Genomic DNA, 18,234 nt, shown 5'->3' on the forward strand with positions numbered 1-18,234 from the left:
CTCTTCGGGTCCATGTGATAAGGCTTTGAGCTTCGGACGGTCCGAGGTGTCCTAGACTTGCCTTCGTTCTGTACTTTTGTTTTGGAGTCTACACATTACAGTCTGAAAAATAGGATCAGCATGCCAGCTGGTGCCTGAGCCAAGTGGTCAGGAGGTCGGATGATGTTGCAAGGTAGGATGCAGGAGGCAACCTGGGTACATGCACTAGTAACCTCTCTGCCCTGGACTCTCTAAACTACCTCTAATCCGTGATCCGTGATAACAGCAAACTGTTGATAAGTTTGTGAGGCCCCTCAGAGCTTCCCTTGAAACCTGGGAGCTCCCACAGAACAGGACCGGCCAAGGTCCTCTTTTTCCCTCAACCAGGGCAAATATGACTTTGTCCCCTATAGATTATTTCCAATGACATCCAAATCTGTTTAGCCCATTCACCCTCACACTCTGTCTTGGGCAAAACAAAAATGAAATCATTTCTGTGAGTCCTAAACAGGGCTGGCCTTAAGAGTTCCTGGAGTGGCCCTAGCCGGTTTGGCTCAGTGGATAGAGTGTTGGCCTGCGGATGGACTGAAGGGTCCCGGATTCAATTTCGGTCAAGGGCACATGCCTGGGTTGGGGCTCAATCCACAGTAGGGGGCATGCAGGAGGAAGCTGACCAATGATTCTCTCATTACTGATGTTTCTATCCCTCTCTCCCTCTCCCTTCCTCTCTGAAATTAGTAATTATTTCTTTTTTTTAAGAAGAGTTCCTGGAGTGGACCATTGCTTCCATGTTGCAGGGAAGGGCTTTGCGTCCGTAATGTATCACTGCCCCCGACACCTATCACATCAGTGTCATTCTGTTACATCAGTCAGAGGTTCTCTCCGGGAGAGCGTATTGTTCCATCTTCCAGAGTCCCTTTTAAAATGCCCATAGCCCCAGGGCAGAATCAGAATCTGTTGGAATAGTTCAGTGGGAGGGGATGATGGCAGAGGGTCTAAGACTGAGTCCAGTGGGAAGTGATAAGAGAGGATAAGAAAAGAGCAATACGGTAACATTTGGTTCTGCTCACAGTTTTCTACAAAGGCCAGCCCCCAGCCAAAACCAGCCGTTCCACAGGGGGTGCAGGTTCTGCTGTGTGGAAGGGGAGACCCTGACACCCTGAGGAATTTCCTTTACCTTAACCGTCTCTGGCCCTTGAGTAAGGAGTACTTCTGCTGGGGGTCCCCGAGAGTTTCATCAGGATCTGTCCTACGAGAGGAACAGCAATAATTAAAGAGCATTTCCATTTTTCGGCTTTGTTAAGGCAATATAGTTATATACAAACAATGGGCATTCTCATTTTCTGCATTTTGACCATCTATTTGTATAATGTTAAAGACATATTGAAGTCAATATAAAAATATTTTGTAATAACTTTGGTTTTTATTTGGTGGCTACACACTTAGTTTTTTCAGATCCTTTGTTTTTCAGCACAAGTGGCAAGTCAAATAAAGGGCTTCAGAGCCAACTCGTCCCCAAGAGATGTCAAAGAGAGGCGACACTCTGTCACCCCAGGTCCCACCCCACAGGCACCAGCGAATGTTATTTACAAGCCAGGAGTTACAGCAATTCCCTCTTCATGGTATTTGCCTTTTCTTTTTTTTTTTCCTCCAGGTGAAATTTTTTATTTTTATTTTTCAATTACAGTTTACATCAATATTCTTTTTTGTTGTTTTCAGGTGTGCAGCATAGTGGTAGACAATTCCATATGTTACAAAGTGCCCCCCCGCCCCGATATTTCAAGTACCTACCTGGCACCATAATTTTTTGTTGTTTTCAGGTGTGCAGCATAGTGGTTAGACAATTCCATATGTTACAAAGTGCCCCCACCCCGCCCCGATATTTCAAGTACCTACCTGGCACCATACATAGCAATTGCAATACATATGACTGATTGTGTTCCCTATGCTGTACATTACATCCCTGTGACTGATTTGTAACTACCAGTTTGTACTTCTTAATCTCTTCACCTTCTTCACCCAGTCCCCCAAGTCCTCTCCCCTCTGGCAGCCCATCAGTCTAAAGAACAAAACAAACCAACAAACAAAATTGAAACAGACTTATAGGCGCAGAGAACAGACTGATGGTATTTGCCTTTTCCATCAGAGAGACATCCTGTGGATAACAGAGAACAGACCAGTTCAAACAGCATCTTTAACAGCACCTCTTGTTCTGCTAAAACACACTCCCCCCGCACCTCCCCCAAGAAACAAATGCTACTTTTATGTTGCCTCAAAGTGAGAGAACTGAACATTTTAGAAAAGATATAAAAAGACAAAACGGATATATTGGTCTCCAGGCACCAAGTAAGATCTGGCATGTGATAGGAATTCACGAAGTATTTGCCGAATGAATGAAAAACTGGATGATCAAATATATACTACTGTGGAAATCAGCAAAAGAATAGATTAACCTTGTGTTTTCTTTCTCTGTCATACATATGTTTTTGCCAACTTCACTTCTAATTTTGGGACTGCATTAACTGAGGCTTAATTTCTAAGTAAATACACTAGTGATACAAACTGTCATACTAGTTTAACTTGTATGCGGTTTCATATTACAAAATTAGACATTTTCAGTCTCCACTATTGATTTCCAAGTCAAATTCACCCATGACAGAGATGTTGGAAGATGCATGCTAGCTTTTGAAAATGACACATAGAACAGAAAGGGTCTTTAGATTCACAAGTATGTGATTTCTTAGGGATTGGAAATGTAGACTAGAAAAGAATAGAGTAAGCATGGCCCATGAAGAGACAAAATATGAATAAATGTGCCCTATCACTTCTAGTATGATAATATGATTTTTAAAAAGCCCTACCCTTTGTCTATAATTTTTAATTTAGGAATCTTATAAAAATAATCAGAGATATGGAAAAAGATTTGTATGTGAAAATGTTCATCCCAGCCATATTTAAACTGACAACACATTAGAAACAATATCATCCCTAGCTGGTTTGACTCAGTGGATAGAGTGTCAACCTGAGGACTGAAGGGTCCTGAGATCAGTTCCAGTCAAGGGCTTGATCCCCAGTGGGGGGCGTGCAGGAGGCAGCCGATCAATGATTCTCTCTCATCATGGATGTTTCTATCTCTCTCTCCCTCTCCCTTCCTTTCTGAAATCAATAAAAATATATTTTTAAAAAAGAAACAATTTAAAATGTCCAACAAGAGAGAATTTGTATAAGACAGTATTGTATACCCAAACAATGGAAAACTATATAGTTATTAAAATTCATATCCTTGAAGACTATTCAATGCCAGGGAGAAAGCTTGGTGTGTGAGAACGATGCTCATTTAATCAGACATGACCAGCCACTTTGATTGACTTTGTGGAGTCAGAGCTTACAGGGCCTTCCAGCAACTGGCCTGGCATCTGGCTCACAGGCCAAACCTTAGGGGTGGAGAGATAGGTCACTTACGGGCAAGCCAGGCACCTTGGTGACACTGGGAAGAGTGGAAATTGATCAAATTTGTAGTCAAGCAGGCGAAACCTGGTGGAGGGAGAGTCTTGGATTGAGGAAAAGCAGAAATCTGAACGACGGCTTCACCTGAGTCATCCAAGCCTTTTCACTATCTAAGTTATTGTGTCTGTCTGCATGGCCCCGAAAGTATTTTCCACTAATTAGTGTGTAGCAGCTCTGGAGCAAGGTGGGGCCATACAGACAATAAAACAGCTACATTTGGTTTACACAACTGAGTTATAGAGTAAAAAATGCTCTGACTGCATCCAATAGCTACAATAACAATACAAAATCATCCAAGCCTTTTCATTATCTAAGTTATTGTGTCTGTCTGCATGGCCCCGAAAGTATTTTCCACTAATTAGTGTGTAGCAGCTCTGGAGCAAGGTGGGGCCATACAGACAATGAAACAGCTACATTTGGTTTACACAACTGAGTTATAGAGTAAAAAATGCTCTGACTGCATCCAATAGCTACAATAACAATACAAATTCAATATCTCTGGACCTTCATAAAAACTATTGCACATGTATACATGTATATGTATTTGAAAATGTACATCCATATATTCATCTACATAGATATACTCTCTCTAAAAATAGTTGTTCCTGAGCATGGTATATTTTGTTTGACATGACCAAAGTTCCTGTCTGGTGCCCAAATCAAATCATTTTCTGCTTGAAACTCACTCAAAAAATACTGAGCCTTTGCATTTCTTCATGTTTATTTTGAATTCATGTTCAGGCCGTCGATTTCTGCTGGAGACAGGTGAGTGTGGTAGTTGGACCTTTGTTCAAATCCTGCCCTCCCAGAGTAGCTGCCTCATTAGCTGTGTCTGGCATGTTTCAGGTAGTCAATAAACATTACTGTTAATATTCTGGGACTGCGCTCCTCAGGAGCGGGAAAGTAGCATTTTAAAGCTCGTTGGGCAGGTAGAGCTCTGTTCCTCACCCTTGAACAGGCACTCTGACACATTCATCATTTCCCGCTCCTCCCTTTCCTCTCAAATCACTTCACTTCAGAGTTAAAGACCATTGGGTAGTTCCACCCGGAAATTCCACGTACAACAGGCCCAACAAGTAATTTCCCAGGCTCAGCTTGAACACCAAAGTGGCAAGAAGCTTACTGTATCTCACACTGTCCTTCATCGTTGGCTTTAACAATGAGGACAAGCATTGAAGTTGACCCATCTCCTCAAATCCTTGCTCTATGACCAGGGTATGCCTCAGAGCCACCCTGAGAAAATGCTGTTCCTCTGCCACAGGAGAGCCTTTACACATCTCCCACGAAGGCTGGCAGGTCTCCACGGAGCCTTCTCCTCCCACGGCTGGACATGCGTCCTTCCTATGACGTGGGTTCACCTCTTTCTACAATCTTGATTGCTTCCCTGTAAACACACTTCTTTAATATCCATCACTTTCTAAAAGAGGCTCTGGGCCATGGGCTCTGACGGCAGCTACAGTCAAATAAACACAGCATTAAGCGGGGGTGACCATCTCCTTCTCCCCAGACACCATGGATCTGTCAATGTAGCCCAAGCTCAGATTAATTGGGGGACTGTCATGCTACACACTTGATTCAAATCCTACAAGTCATATTTCCCCCCACATTATAGCAGTGCAATTCTATAATAGAATTTATTTAATTCTATTACATTTTCTTTCTTTCTTTTTTTAGATTTGACCTTTATTGCTGTCTGCTAAGGTCTAATGCAGTGGTTCTCAACCTTCTGGCCCTTTAAATACAGTTCCTCATGTTGTGACCCAACCATAAAATTATTTTCGTTGCTACTTCATAACTGTAATGTTGCTACTGTTATGAATCGTAATGTAAATATCTGATATGCAGGATGGTCTTAGGCGACCCCTGTGAAAGGGTCGTAAATGTTGAACAGATATTGGCATAGGACAGAGGCCTTCAGGTTGATCTATTGTTTAGCACCCTTCAAGAAAATATGTTTATCCAGGTACAAATCCTCCCAAAGACACCAATATGTAGTATTAATGTTTCCTTTTCAATAACAAGACCATCATCAAGAGATACTTCCAAATACCTTGTTGAAATACAGATGCACCTTATCTACACCCCCCTTCTCTACTAAGTAAAAAATACAAAGGAGAAGAGTTGATCCACCAGCTCTCAGTGATTATATTTTTTTCTAAGGATTTTCAGAACATCCTATCTGCTCACTCAAAAACAGGTATTCAATGTCTGCTATGTTCTAGTCACAATGCTAGACACAAGGATCCATGCCCTCAGGGAGTTTGCTGCCCTTAAATAATGCGTTCTAGATCTTACCCACAAACAACATTAATCTCTTCCCTCCTCTCCTTTCCAAAGTTTTTGCAGAGTCAAGCTCACCATAGGTGCTCAATAAATATTTGTTATTGAATTTGATAATTATTATAAGTAATATCTATTGAGTGCTTACCTGTGACATGCATTATACTAAGCACATTAAATAGATTGTTATTTAATTTCTACAGCACACTTTCCCCTCGTTTTACAGATGAGAAAACTAAGTGAGGCACAGAGTGGTTAGGTAACTTACCAAGCAGTCATTTGATATTAGAGCAACACAGGTTTAACCACTACAGTACATGACTCAGCTACTCTCATGGAATTAATGAAAAGAGGGTCTCCCCTTGTAATCCTAATATTCATAAGCCTCAGAAAAAGTTTTTAAAGGTTTTAAGCAAACAACCAGCAAACCTATCAGACAACTCCAGTAGAAATATAAATATATTAGGTAAATTTTCATTTGAAATATTCCCATAAAAACAGCAGAAGCCTAAACTTATATTTTATGACAATAATGTCCTCATCACAAAGCAGTGTTAGAACTTCCATGTCCATATCACTGCTATTGCATAGAAATAATTTTATTTTAGATTTAGATGCTTTCTTAGAAGTTATCTGTTCATTTAAGAGCCAAATGGGTGATGGTATCAGATAAATTCTAAGGACTCTCCAACTTCAAGATTCTATTATTTAATTTGCAGAAGCAAATTTTTAATTCTATTGAGTTCCTTTTCTTCTTCTTAAAATCAAGAATTTAAAGAATTTTTGATCTGAATAAAAAGCATCCATCTTTTACTATAGGTGATAAAAAGGCCTAGATAGAAATTTATTTTAATTATTGACAATAATCATTTAACTTTTTTTCAGAAACCTGGGCCAGCTAAGACCCTTCCATAGTGTGTATATTGACCCTTCCTATAAACATTTATTCTTGATCCGTTTTTCTCACAATGCTATTGTTTATTGTGATTAATAACTATATAATTTAGTTAATACTCTATAAACAAACGAAACAACCCTGGCTTTATTCTATAATTAAAAAGGCCCCAGACAGGCAAGTCGATGGTGATCAATTGGAAAGAAAGTAATGAGAAACTACCGTAATATGTATTTCCATCTGTTTCAAATATTCTTAATACTAAACTACGTAATACGCTATTTGGTGAGGTACAGATAGAATATTTCATAATCTCACCTTTTGGAATGATCGTCTTGTCATTCTTATCCAGGGCCTTGCCTTCCTAAACCAGAGGAAGTGCCTTGGAGCCAATGTGTCCCTCTGTGTATCTAAAATTAAGTGCCCAGTTGGTGGTTAAATTAAGATCTGACCTTGTACAACTGAAACATAAGTGGTTCTTGGCACACAGTAAAGTATTACCCATGACTTCTCTAGACGCTTCATCAAAAGAAACCCAAACCCGCAAAGGTATAATAAGATTATCTGTGTCCTGATTGGTTCAAAGAACTCTCCTGGAGATAAATGATCCGCTAACCCAGCTGCAATAAGCATTCCTGTGGGAGGAACAAAGCAGGACCCCTTGCATAGAATTAAACCATATTTTTAAGCCAGTTGTTCTAGAGACATGACATCTATGAGGCTGCACCTGCAGACCCAAATCCACTCTCCATCAATTTTAACACACACTATTTCTCATTCTTTATCTTTCAGACTCATGTGAAATCTCACTGAGTACGATCTTATTGTCATACAAATTTACTGTCTTTCCTTTGATTTGCATTTAATAGCTGTCAATGTGATGTACAGATGGGGTATGACAGTCAGTGGCATCTAATCTGATCAAGAATCTTTAGGTCAGATTATAGAACATGTACATTCTAAAGAAAGTGAGCAGTCTATCCGAAGCAAGCAGAAAATCAGCATTTAAATTGGGGAGAGTTGTTTGTTTTCTGTTTAAAAACCCAGTAAGTTAGTGTCTTCACTGATTTTCTAATGAAAATAATCAGCCTTAGATTTGTTTTGACATGGTCATGCTTGGATTAACTCAGGCCACAGTCAGCATTCACAGGGCCATCTGGCTTCTGTCCCCACCACTCCACTGAAACAATTCTCCTTAAGGATCTCAGTGTCTAGGTCAGCCGTGGGCAAACTACGGCCCACGGGCCGTCTCAGTCTCAGTGACCTCCCAGTGTCTAGGTTGATCACCACTTTTTGTTTCTTATTTTGTAGGCCCTCTTTTGGATTTGCTGCTCTTGGTCCCTTCCCTTTTCCTGAAACTCTTTACTCCCTAGGGCCTAGGCTTAAAGGAGCACTGTATGCTTTTGTTTTCCTTCTTATCTCTCTGACCCATTCCTTTTACTTGGTGTTAATGAATAAACACATGCATTATGATGAGTTTAGCAGTTTTATTATCACCACTTCTTGTTTCTTATTTTGCAGGCCCTCTTTTGGATTTGCTGCTCTTGGTCCCTTCCTTTTTCCTGAAACTCTTTACTCCCTAGGCTTAGAGGAGCACTGTATGCTTTTGTTTTCCTTCTTATCTCTCTGACCCATTCCTTTTACTTGGTGTTAATGAATAAACACATGCATTATGATGAGTTTAGCAGTTTTATTTTAAAATTTGGGAAACCTTAATCAGAGGACCTAACTCTTCTTTGCAATAGAAGAGGTTGTATTTGTTGGAGCAAACCTCAAGAAATATTTTGTATTTATGCTGCTATTGACCGTGTCTTGAAAAAGTCAAGGTTGAAGGTTATAATTGTTTTATAATTACTAATCTAATTTGGGATTTTTCAATAAAGAACTCTTCTAAAAGCACCCAGCATTGTGAAGTTCTTTGGTTTTTTACAATACTTTAAAAGGCTTACAATATTAAAAATTCATATAAAGAATTAGAGTATAATGCAATTTATGAGAAAATGTATACTCAACATTTTAAAATGTGGTTCAGCACATTTCAGGAACATTTCTGCTCTTATACCAACGAACTTGTGCCTGTTTTATCCATTTATAGAACAGTTATTATATATATCCTTATATCATAAAATATTTAAAATAATGGTTGCCCTAGCTCAGTGATGGCAAACCTTTTGAGCTCGGCGTGTCAGCATTTTGAAAAACCCTAACTTAACTCTGGTGCCGTGTCACATATAGAAATTTTTTGATATTTGCAACCATAGTAAAACAAAGATGTATATTTTTGATATTTATTTTATATATTTAAATGCCATTTAACAAAGAAAAATCAACCAAAAAAATGAGTTCGCATGTCACCTCTGACACGCATGTCATAGGTTCACCATCACTGAGCTGGTTTGGCTCAGTGAATAAAGCATCAGCCTGTGGACTGAAGGGTCCCGGGTCCAATTCTGATCAAGGGCACATGATGCCCGGGTGGGCTCTATCCCCAGTAGGGGGTGCACAGGAGGCAGCTGATTACTGATTCTCTTTCATCATTGATGTGTCTATTCTTCTCCTCCACTCCCTTCCTCTCTGAAATCAATTTTTAAAAATTTATAAAATAATGCTTAAAATAAGACAAAAAGGAAAGCCTGTGTGGTAAATAAATGAAAATATGTTACTGATGACATAGCCCTATGAACAAGCTTTGTTTTACCACCTACTATCTCTGTCATGTTAGATTTGTTATTTAAATTTTCTGTCTCAATTTATTCATCTGTAAATTGGAAGGGATAGTAAGAATGATAATAACCATAATAATGAAAATAACAGTAATCCAATGAACATGGTACCCATTATTTTTATGAAGTCTATCCCTCAAGTAGTTAATCATCTACTAGTATAAATACACAATAAAGCATGCTTTGAGTAACTCAAATGTTTAAAAGAATATCTGTTCATAATGCTAATAAGCACTTCCACATTTGCCTATTTTGGAAGTTGGCTTTTCCTGCTGGTTTTCTCAAAGTGCAAACAAGGTATATCAGATTTTTTTTTTTTTTTGTATATCAGATTTTTTAACACTGCCTCTGGTTTCTTTGGGACCCTCTGGTGAGAGGGAGTGTCAGGGAGGGGTGTGACCAAGCAGTGAAGGACTATTGAATAAGACTGTTGTTCTGAGGAAGGTACAATAATAACACTAACATCCAAATACATGTCGCTTCTATCTATTTATAGCAAGAAATGCATGTCCTGTTTCAAGGTGATAATTATAGCAACTGATAATAGTCTTAGGTTGAAATGGCTGGACCACAGTGTTAGAGGCACTGTCCCTGGAGCCACCCATTTTTTATTTTTGGAACAAGCCATTTGGGTAGCATTGTACCCGAACTTCCAGGGAGCAATGAAGCGTCCAGTCTCCATGTTTAAAGGCACCTGCTGCTGCTATACATCTCACTTGCCCACAGGTACTCTGCGTTCCTTAAAACATGTATGGGGCTTGCAGGCCTTTGACTGTGAATTAAAAATACAGCTCCTGCTATAGTTAGCCATACAATCACATCCATCCCCACACAAAAGGTTTTATCATATTCCTTTCTGATCCAGCCCATTTTTAAAATTATTATTATTATTATTACTATTTTAATCCTCACCTGAGTATATTTTTTCCATTGATTTTTAGAGAGAATGGAAGGGAGGCAGAGAAGAAGGAGAGAGAGGAAAACTGGTGTGAGAGAGACACATCAATTGGTTGCCTCCCACACATGCCCAGTCTGGGGAGGGGATGGAACCTGCAACTCAGGTAAGTGCCCTTGACCAGAATTGAACCTGGGACCCTTCAATTCAAAGACTGATGTGCTCTACCCACTGAGCAAAACCAGCTAGGGCCCTTTCCTTCTTCTATTCTTTCCCTGCTCTGCTCCATTCTCCCAATACATCGTTGCTAGCAGCTATATCTCATATGACTCTCCATGAGTCACGTGCCAGCTTGGGGCCTCCCTTCCAGGGCTCCCTAAAGTAGGATTTAGGGCAGTGATGGCGAACCTTTTGAGCTCAGCGTGTCAGCATTTTGAAAAACCCTAACTTAACTCTGGTGCCGTGTCACATATAGAAATTTTTTGATATTTGCAACCATAGTAAAACAAATTTATTTCATATATTTAAATGCCATTTAACAAAGAAAAATCAACCAAAAAAATGAGTTCGCGTGTCACCTCTGACACGCATGTCATAGGTTCGCCATCACTGATTTAGGGAATAGGGAGAAGTTCCCTTTCCTACTTGAATAAATTTGTTTCTGTAACCATTGAACAAGGCTAAACCATTTATTTTTCAGAATGTTTAACCTGTAAAAGTGAATCTCAAAGAGGGGATATTAGTACACAATTCAAATGCAAGATTATTTGAGTTCGTTGTTCAGATCATTAAATCCCACAATTAAAAACTGCAGCCAGGGAAGTGCTCACACACTCATATGCCCATCTACTCCTTCACTGATACCATACTATTATAATTATTACAGCTTCATAGAGTGATGTGGTATTTGGGAGGGCAAGTCCTCCCTCATAATTTTTATTTTAAAAATATTTTTATTTCACACATCATCTCTTTCAGATATGGAATTGTGACTAAGACTAGATTCATTTGGGAAGAGCTGACATGTCTAAATATTTAATACCCCAACCCAGGAATATTGTATGTCTCAATTTATTAAAAACTTCTCTTCGAACTTTATACAGTATCATAATTTTTATTTGTCTTGACTATCTATTTATTCCTTCGTATCTTGTAATTTTGATTTCTTTGGGAATAGAATTGTTTTTCCTCGGTATATTTCAATTGGTTATTTCTGGCACATTGAAAGCTAGCTCTCTTTGTATATTTCTTTTGTTTCAGTTGCCCTTTCAGACCTCTTATTTGTTCTAATAATTTTAGGTTGATATTGTCTTGCATTCTTGACTTTCAGTACATAGTGCTGAGTGGTCGGAAATCTTATGAGGAGCATTACACTAGCGTGTTAGGGAGGAAACAGAGATTCTATTATGAAACATTTAGATCAAATCATTAGTATGTTAACACACTAGGTATAATTTCTAAGGCATGGTGGTTCTCAGGCTTGGCTCTCATTGGAATCACCAGGGAGCTTAGGAAATGCTGTTGCCTGAGCCCCTCCCCAGATACTCTAATTCTTGGCCAGGAGGACATTGAAAGCTCTTCAGGTGATTCTAATGTGTTGCCAAGCTTAGGAACCACATCTATGTATAGAGTGATCTAATATAAAAATTTCACAGTCATACAAAAGTCAGTTTCTTTCATTCCCAATTGTTAACTTTGCCCTTTGATTTTCCTAACTCCTGATTTTAAAGAAAAACATATTTTAAAATATGTATTCATTCTTACTTAGTGTTAAAATCGCTCCTTCACTTATTCAACAAGTACTTTCTGAACAGTAGTATGTGCCAGATGAACTGTCTGGCTACTCAGGATCCAGCAATGAATACAACATATTACCACCTAACCTGCAGGGACTTTTCTCTGTTTGTGAGGGGGGAGGCCAGGATGGAGCCTAAGCATTCTGAATGATGGACTTGCCATTAACTATGATGAAAAAGGTGTCAGAGGAGCAGCTTTGAGAGGAGGAATAGGAGCTCAGCCTGGATTGTACAAAGCTTGACACACCTATGGAGGTCCAAGAGGAGCTTTGTGAGGCCAAGCTTAGGGGGCAAGTCTGACCTGGAGACATAAGTTAGTGAGAGTTAAAGCCATGAGGCCAGATAAGTTTATCAAACCAGCATGTGGAGACAAAAATAAAGACATTCAAGGGACGAGCCCTGGGATTAATCACAAGCAACGAGACAAAGAAAAGAAAACTATTTGCAGCAGAAAGGAGGGATCAACTGTATCAAATTCTGCTGCTAGCTCAAGTACGATGAGGACTAAGAACTAACCAGTGAATTTAACAACACGTAGGTTTGTTTTATTCTGGAATCATCTCGTCAGGCTTCCTTTCAGTGCTTTGCCATCTTGCTCCCCATCTGCCCTGCTTTTCAGTATGAGGAAGAAGTACAATAATATTCCTGTGTTTAGGAAATTGTTAGAAATGTTACTTTCTTTTTCTATGCCTTTTCTCTTTGTACTGTCCCTTAACTCATTTTGTTTCCCTTATTTATAAATGATAGCCACTGATTTGTAAAAGTCAGTTATTTTCACGTTTATACTAACAACTATATTAGAATAAAAAGAATCTTCTATCTATATATATGCTAAGTGTCTAATATGCTGTGTCCAACTGTTCAACCAGTCGCTATGACGTGCACTGACCACCAGAAGGCAGATGCTCCAACCAGTAGGTTAGCTTGCTGCTGGGGTCTGGCCGATTGGGACTGGGTGAGATGGGGCCGGATACAACCTGGAGCCCTCCCGTGGTCCCTCCCCAGCTGGCCAGCCCCCATCGGCTCTGATCGGGACTGGGGGAGACGGCCTGATCAGCCCTAACCGGCCCCAATTGGGACTGGGAGAGATGGGCCGGACACGCCCTGGAGCCCTCCCACAGTCCTTCCTCAGCCTGGGAAGGGTCCCAGATTGCGAGAGGGCGCAGGCCAGGTCAAGGGACCCCGCTGGTGCATGAATCCATGCACCGGGCCTCTAGTATATATAAAAAGCCTAAGCAACCATCCAACTGTTCAACCGTTGGACCGGTAGCTATGACGCACAATGATCACCAGGGGGCAGGCGCTCAGCGCACAGGCATGAAAACATGAAATAGACTGATGAATCTTAGAGGGAAGGGGGAAGTTGGGAGGGCAGGAAAAGATTAACTAAAGATCTTATATGCAGGGATTCATGCACTGGTGTGGTCCCTCAGGCTGGCCTGCGGGGATTGGGCCAAAACTGGCAGTCCGGCATCCCCCAAGGGGTCCCAAATTGCAAGAGGGCGTCCTCTAGTATCACATAACAGAAGCTTAGGAAGAATTTAAAATTATCTTATTACAATTTCTTAGCATATCATTACACCCACAACCACAGCAAGTGTCTGAGGGGTGGGCAGGATTTTGGGAGCGGCTTAGAATTTGCCTGCACTCGTGGTTCTCAATTCCAGCTTCTCCTTCGGGCTGCTCACTTTCCCATGATATCTCCTCAGATGACATAAGGTCAACAGAAAGTGCTAAGAAACAGTCTCTCCTCTCTGGATCCTCTGTTTCTCAGCTGAAATATTGAAATTAGGCCTGGAATTAGAAGAGCTCTGATTAACCTTTCAATTTTAAGAATCTATAATGCTATCATTTTATGTTTTATGACCTAAACATTTGTTAATGGAAAAACATTCAAACCTGTAATGAATTTTTGTGGCTTTATTTGAGCCAAACTGTGGACAATTGCCGGGAAGCAGAATCTCAACGGATTGGGATAATGCTCAGGAGAATGGCAGTTCTTCACCTTGTTTTATACGTTACAATCAAAGGAGGAGACATAAGTGGGTTACAGGAAATCCACTGGTGATAGATTAGGGAGGCGGAAGCAAGCAAGTGGGGGGGGAGCTCTGGGATTGGATAAAAAGTAAATTGATAGACTCATACTTCTTTTACTTAGGTGGGTGCAGGATAGTTAACAGTTAACAGTTAACATGATAACAATAACAATGAAGGAATTTATGGTCTCTGTCCTGGTGCCCAGATGCATTTGGCTGTGCCCTGAGGGGTCCGGAAAAAGGGAATTTACAACTTACCCTGACGTTTCACAAATACAGTGGGGCCTTGACTTACGAGTTTAATTCGTTCTGTGATAGAGCTTGTAACTCAAATTACTCGTATGTCAAATCAAAAGTGAACGAGTGAGACACGTGATGCTGGGCTGATGTTGTGGTGTTCACTGTGACGTTTGCTGCGCCAACTAGCGGTGGGGTATCTGAAGCTGGCTCGTAATCCGAATTTTAGCTCGCAACTCAAAGCAAAAAATCGGCCGAGAGACAGCTCCTATCTCAAAAAACTCGTTAGTCGGGACACTCGTAAGTCAAGGCCCCACTGTATGTTATCTCGGATGCAAAAAGACAATAGGTTCAGTAAGGTAAAGATTGACCTTTGTCAGGGAAGATACTGGCCTAGGACATGATACCCACTATAAACTGCTTTTAGTTAAAGTTTTCATTTTAGACCATCCTTTGTGGTTACTTTAGGTCTTTGAGTTTGCAAAACTGCCATGCAGGCCTTCCCTGAGCTAGCCAGGTTAGCATGTGGCCTTTTTTTCATCCACATATTCCTTACTTTTAAAGTTTCAGATTCTGCTAAAATATTTCTGTTTCTGATGCCTGCCATCTCTTTGCCTTATATCTTAAATTTAAAAGAGGCCAATAAATTAATTCTTTTTAAAAATATTTTTTATTGATTTCAGAGAGGACCAAGAGAGAGTGAAGAAGAGAGAGAGAGAAAGAGAGAGAGAGAGAAAGAGAGAGAGAGAAACATTAATGATGAGAGAGAATCATTGATCAGCTGCCTCCTGCACGCCTCCTACCAGGGATCGAGCCCACAACCCTGGCACGTGCCCTGATTGGGAATCGAACCATGACCTTCTGGTTCATAGGTTGATACTCAATCACTGAACAACACCAACCGGGCTAAATTAATTCTTAAGTAAGGTTCACACCAGCTTTTTTCACAATCCTAAATTATTTGACTAACCTAAATTAGGTGTATTCCCCTTTGAATAGAACTACAGTCATTTATTGGCCAGGCATGAATTTTTTAGCTACTATGTGCCAGGTACAATGATAATATTAAACAAGGCAGTTCTCAGTCTCAACTGAGAAGATAAAGAGATGAGCAAAAGGAGGTGATATTTAGCTTCCAGAGAGTGCGACAAAAATCGTGCCACAGAGAAGATAAAGGCATGAGCTAAGGCGGATGAGAAGGACATTTTGGGATAATCTACTAGTAAAAAGGGACAGGCATTCCCAGAAGAGGAAATGCACATAGGTGTGAGGGAGAATGGCCTATGCCAGTGGTCGGCAAACTCATTAGTCAACAGAGCCAAATATCAACAGTACAACGATTGAAATTTCTTTTGAGAGCCAAATTTTTTAAACTTAAACTATATAGGTAGGTACATTGTTATTAACTTAATTAGGGTACTCCTAAGGCTTAGGAAGAGCCACACTAAAGGGGCCAAAGAGCCGCATGTGGCTCACGAGCCGCAGTTTGCCGACCACGGGTCTAGGGAACATCAGAATCAGGAAATAAAGAGGCTTACCTTGATTCTCTCTCGAGCAAAATTGAGGTAAGTTTCACCAGGCTTATCTCCAATGTCAGACAGTGCTATTGAGTAAGGATCAGAATTGTTGACTCGGGCATTCACACACCACTCCACATTAAACAGATGTGCAATGGTGTGAATTGCTCTGGGGTAACCTGGGGTCGGTGGTATCTCTGCCTTCAGAATAGAGTCTGTGTGTATAGTCTGAATATTCTGAATACATGCTCCCTTTGGGTATTCTAACGTAACCTCACCTCTCATGCTTACACATCCCTCTTTCCATGAAGACATCATCTTCAAAGATGTGAAATGAGTCTTGTCTCTCAAGTGTTCTGCATCTGAGAACCACTGCCGGAAGCAAGAGGAAGCCATGGAGCATTTCAGGCAAAAACATCATGATCCATTTTAACAATTTCTCCTCTCGCTTCTCATTTGCAGATCTTTTACCATTAAAACTGAGATGTAGTTTTTGTTCCAAATTACTAGAAGGTGTTCCATCTATAAATGGGTGTGGAGCAGCAGCACAGTTTTTGCCCCAGCACTGCCCAGAATGCTCTAACGTAACCTCACCTCTCATGCTCACACATCCTTCTTTCCATGAAGACATCATCTTCAAAGACGTGAAATGAGTCTTGTCTCTCAAGTGTTTTTGCATCTGAGAACCACTGCAGGAAGCAAGAGGAAGCCATGGGAGCATTTCAGGCAAAAACATCATGATCCATTTTAACAATTTCTCCTCTCGCTTCTCATTTGCAGATCTTTTACCATTAAAACTGAGATGTAGTTTTTGTTCCAAATTACTAGAAGGTGTTCCATCTATAAATGGGTGTGGAGCAGCAGCACAGTTTTTGCCCCAGCACTGCCCAGAATGCCTGGCTGGGGCGGTTAAAAAAAACCTCTTTACAGCGTGTTAATCATTTGCTTTACCTAAAGAGCTCATTTATATTGTTTTAAATGGTGTGCAGAAGTCTTTTTAAAAATTATCCTTGAGATCTCTTATTTTTCTCCTCAAAGAGTGACAGAAAGGGAGAAAATTTGCAAACATATATGGTACATTCACAACTGGACTTAAATAGCAAAAAAAATATAAAATAACATTGTCATTTTATGAGGAAATTTATTACATAATTTCCTAAGTAGCAAGTTATCCTCATAATTTGGATAGGGGAACCAGCTATAATTGTTAAAAAATATTAATCGTGCTCTGTTAGCCATGATTGTTTTATTCTGATTAAAGAAGGCACATTCTAACCTGGCTGAATAGCAAAAAAAAATAATAATAATAATAACATTGTCATTTTTGTTATGCCCAGATTTCAGGATCCCCAAGAGACCACACCAGGGAGCCAGCCGTGTCCGATGCAAAAGCAAAGAGTCTTTATTCAAGCCCGGGCTTGGCTCCTCTACCCTCCTTACCGACACAGCGGCAAGTGGCAGAGAGAGCGAGCTTTGTGGGTAGAGGGGTTTTATAGGGGGGTTGGAGTAAGGGGAGGAGAGAGGACTGTGGGCCCTGCCGATTGGCCAGGCGCAAGTCGGTCCTCTTTACAGTGTGTTAATCATTTGCTTTACCTAAATAGCTCATTTATATTGTTTTAAATGGTGTGCAGAAGTCTTTTTAAAAATTATCCTTGAGATCTCTTATTTTTCTCCTCAAAGAGTGACAGAAAGGGAGAAAATTTGCAAACATATATGGTACATTCACAACTGGACTTAAATAGCAAAAAAAATATAAAATAACATTGTCATTTTATGAGGAAATTTATTACATAATTTCCTAAGTAGCAAGTTATCCTCATAATTTTGATAGGGGAACCAGCTATAATTGTTAAGAAATATTAATCGTGCTCTGTTAGCTGTGATTGTTTTATTCTGATTAAAGAAGGCACATTCTAACCTGGCTGGCAGTTTACACATGGGACCTAGGAGCTCACCAGGAAATGCAGCCCATCCTCCTCATTAGGGAGCTGCTTATTATCAAGAAAAGATTAACAACCTCTTTCGGAAACCAGAGCCGTCAGCCCTTTGAAGACCCTAGCCCTCTACTAACCTGTTAACTGCCCATTTGACACACCCTTTGGCTACTTCTCCATCTAATCAACCCTATATAAGCAGCTGGCTTATGATGGGGTGCTGAGCAGATTTTTGTCATTAGGGAGCTGCCTATTATCAAGAAAAGATTAACAACCTGTTGCAGAAACCAGAGCCATCAGCCCTTTGAAGACCCTAGCCCTCTACTAACCTGTTAACTGCCCATTTGGCACACCCTTTGGCTACTTCTCCATCTAATCTACCCAATATAAGCAGCTGGCTTATGATGGGGTGCTGAGCAGATTTTTGTGGGTGAT

At 40.3% G+C, this 18,234-nt stretch overlaps 1 protein-coding gene across 3 annotated transcripts in view; it reads right to left on the bottom strand.

Annotated features, from left to right (window-relative positions):
- The window catches only part of LOC102252279 (ankyrin repeat and SOCS box protein 15), a 49,006-nt gene that overhangs the window by 25,625 nt on the left and 5,147 nt on the right, over window positions 1-18,234 (bottom strand). For 2 of the 3 annotated variants that reach the window (XM_014530153.1, XM_014530155.1), the window contains exons 1-2: window positions 6,980-7,014; window positions 1,157-1,228 (exon numbers count right to left, since the gene is read on the bottom strand). The gene's annotated coding sequence lies outside the window, so the exon portion shown is untranslated. Of the gene's footprint in view, window positions 1-1,156; window positions 1,229-6,979; window positions 7,015-18,234 lie in introns of those variants that run through there. The other variant, XM_014530154.1, reaches the window with a different exon arrangement.

The sequence above is a fragment of the Myotis brandtii genome, unplaced genomic scaffold (genome assembly GCF_000412655.1).
Source record: "Myotis brandtii unplaced genomic scaffold, ASM41265v1 scaffold726, whole genome shotgun sequence".
In the NCBI taxonomy this organism is placed as follows: domain Eukaryota; kingdom Metazoa; phylum Chordata; class Mammalia; order Chiroptera; family Vespertilionidae; genus Myotis; species Myotis brandtii.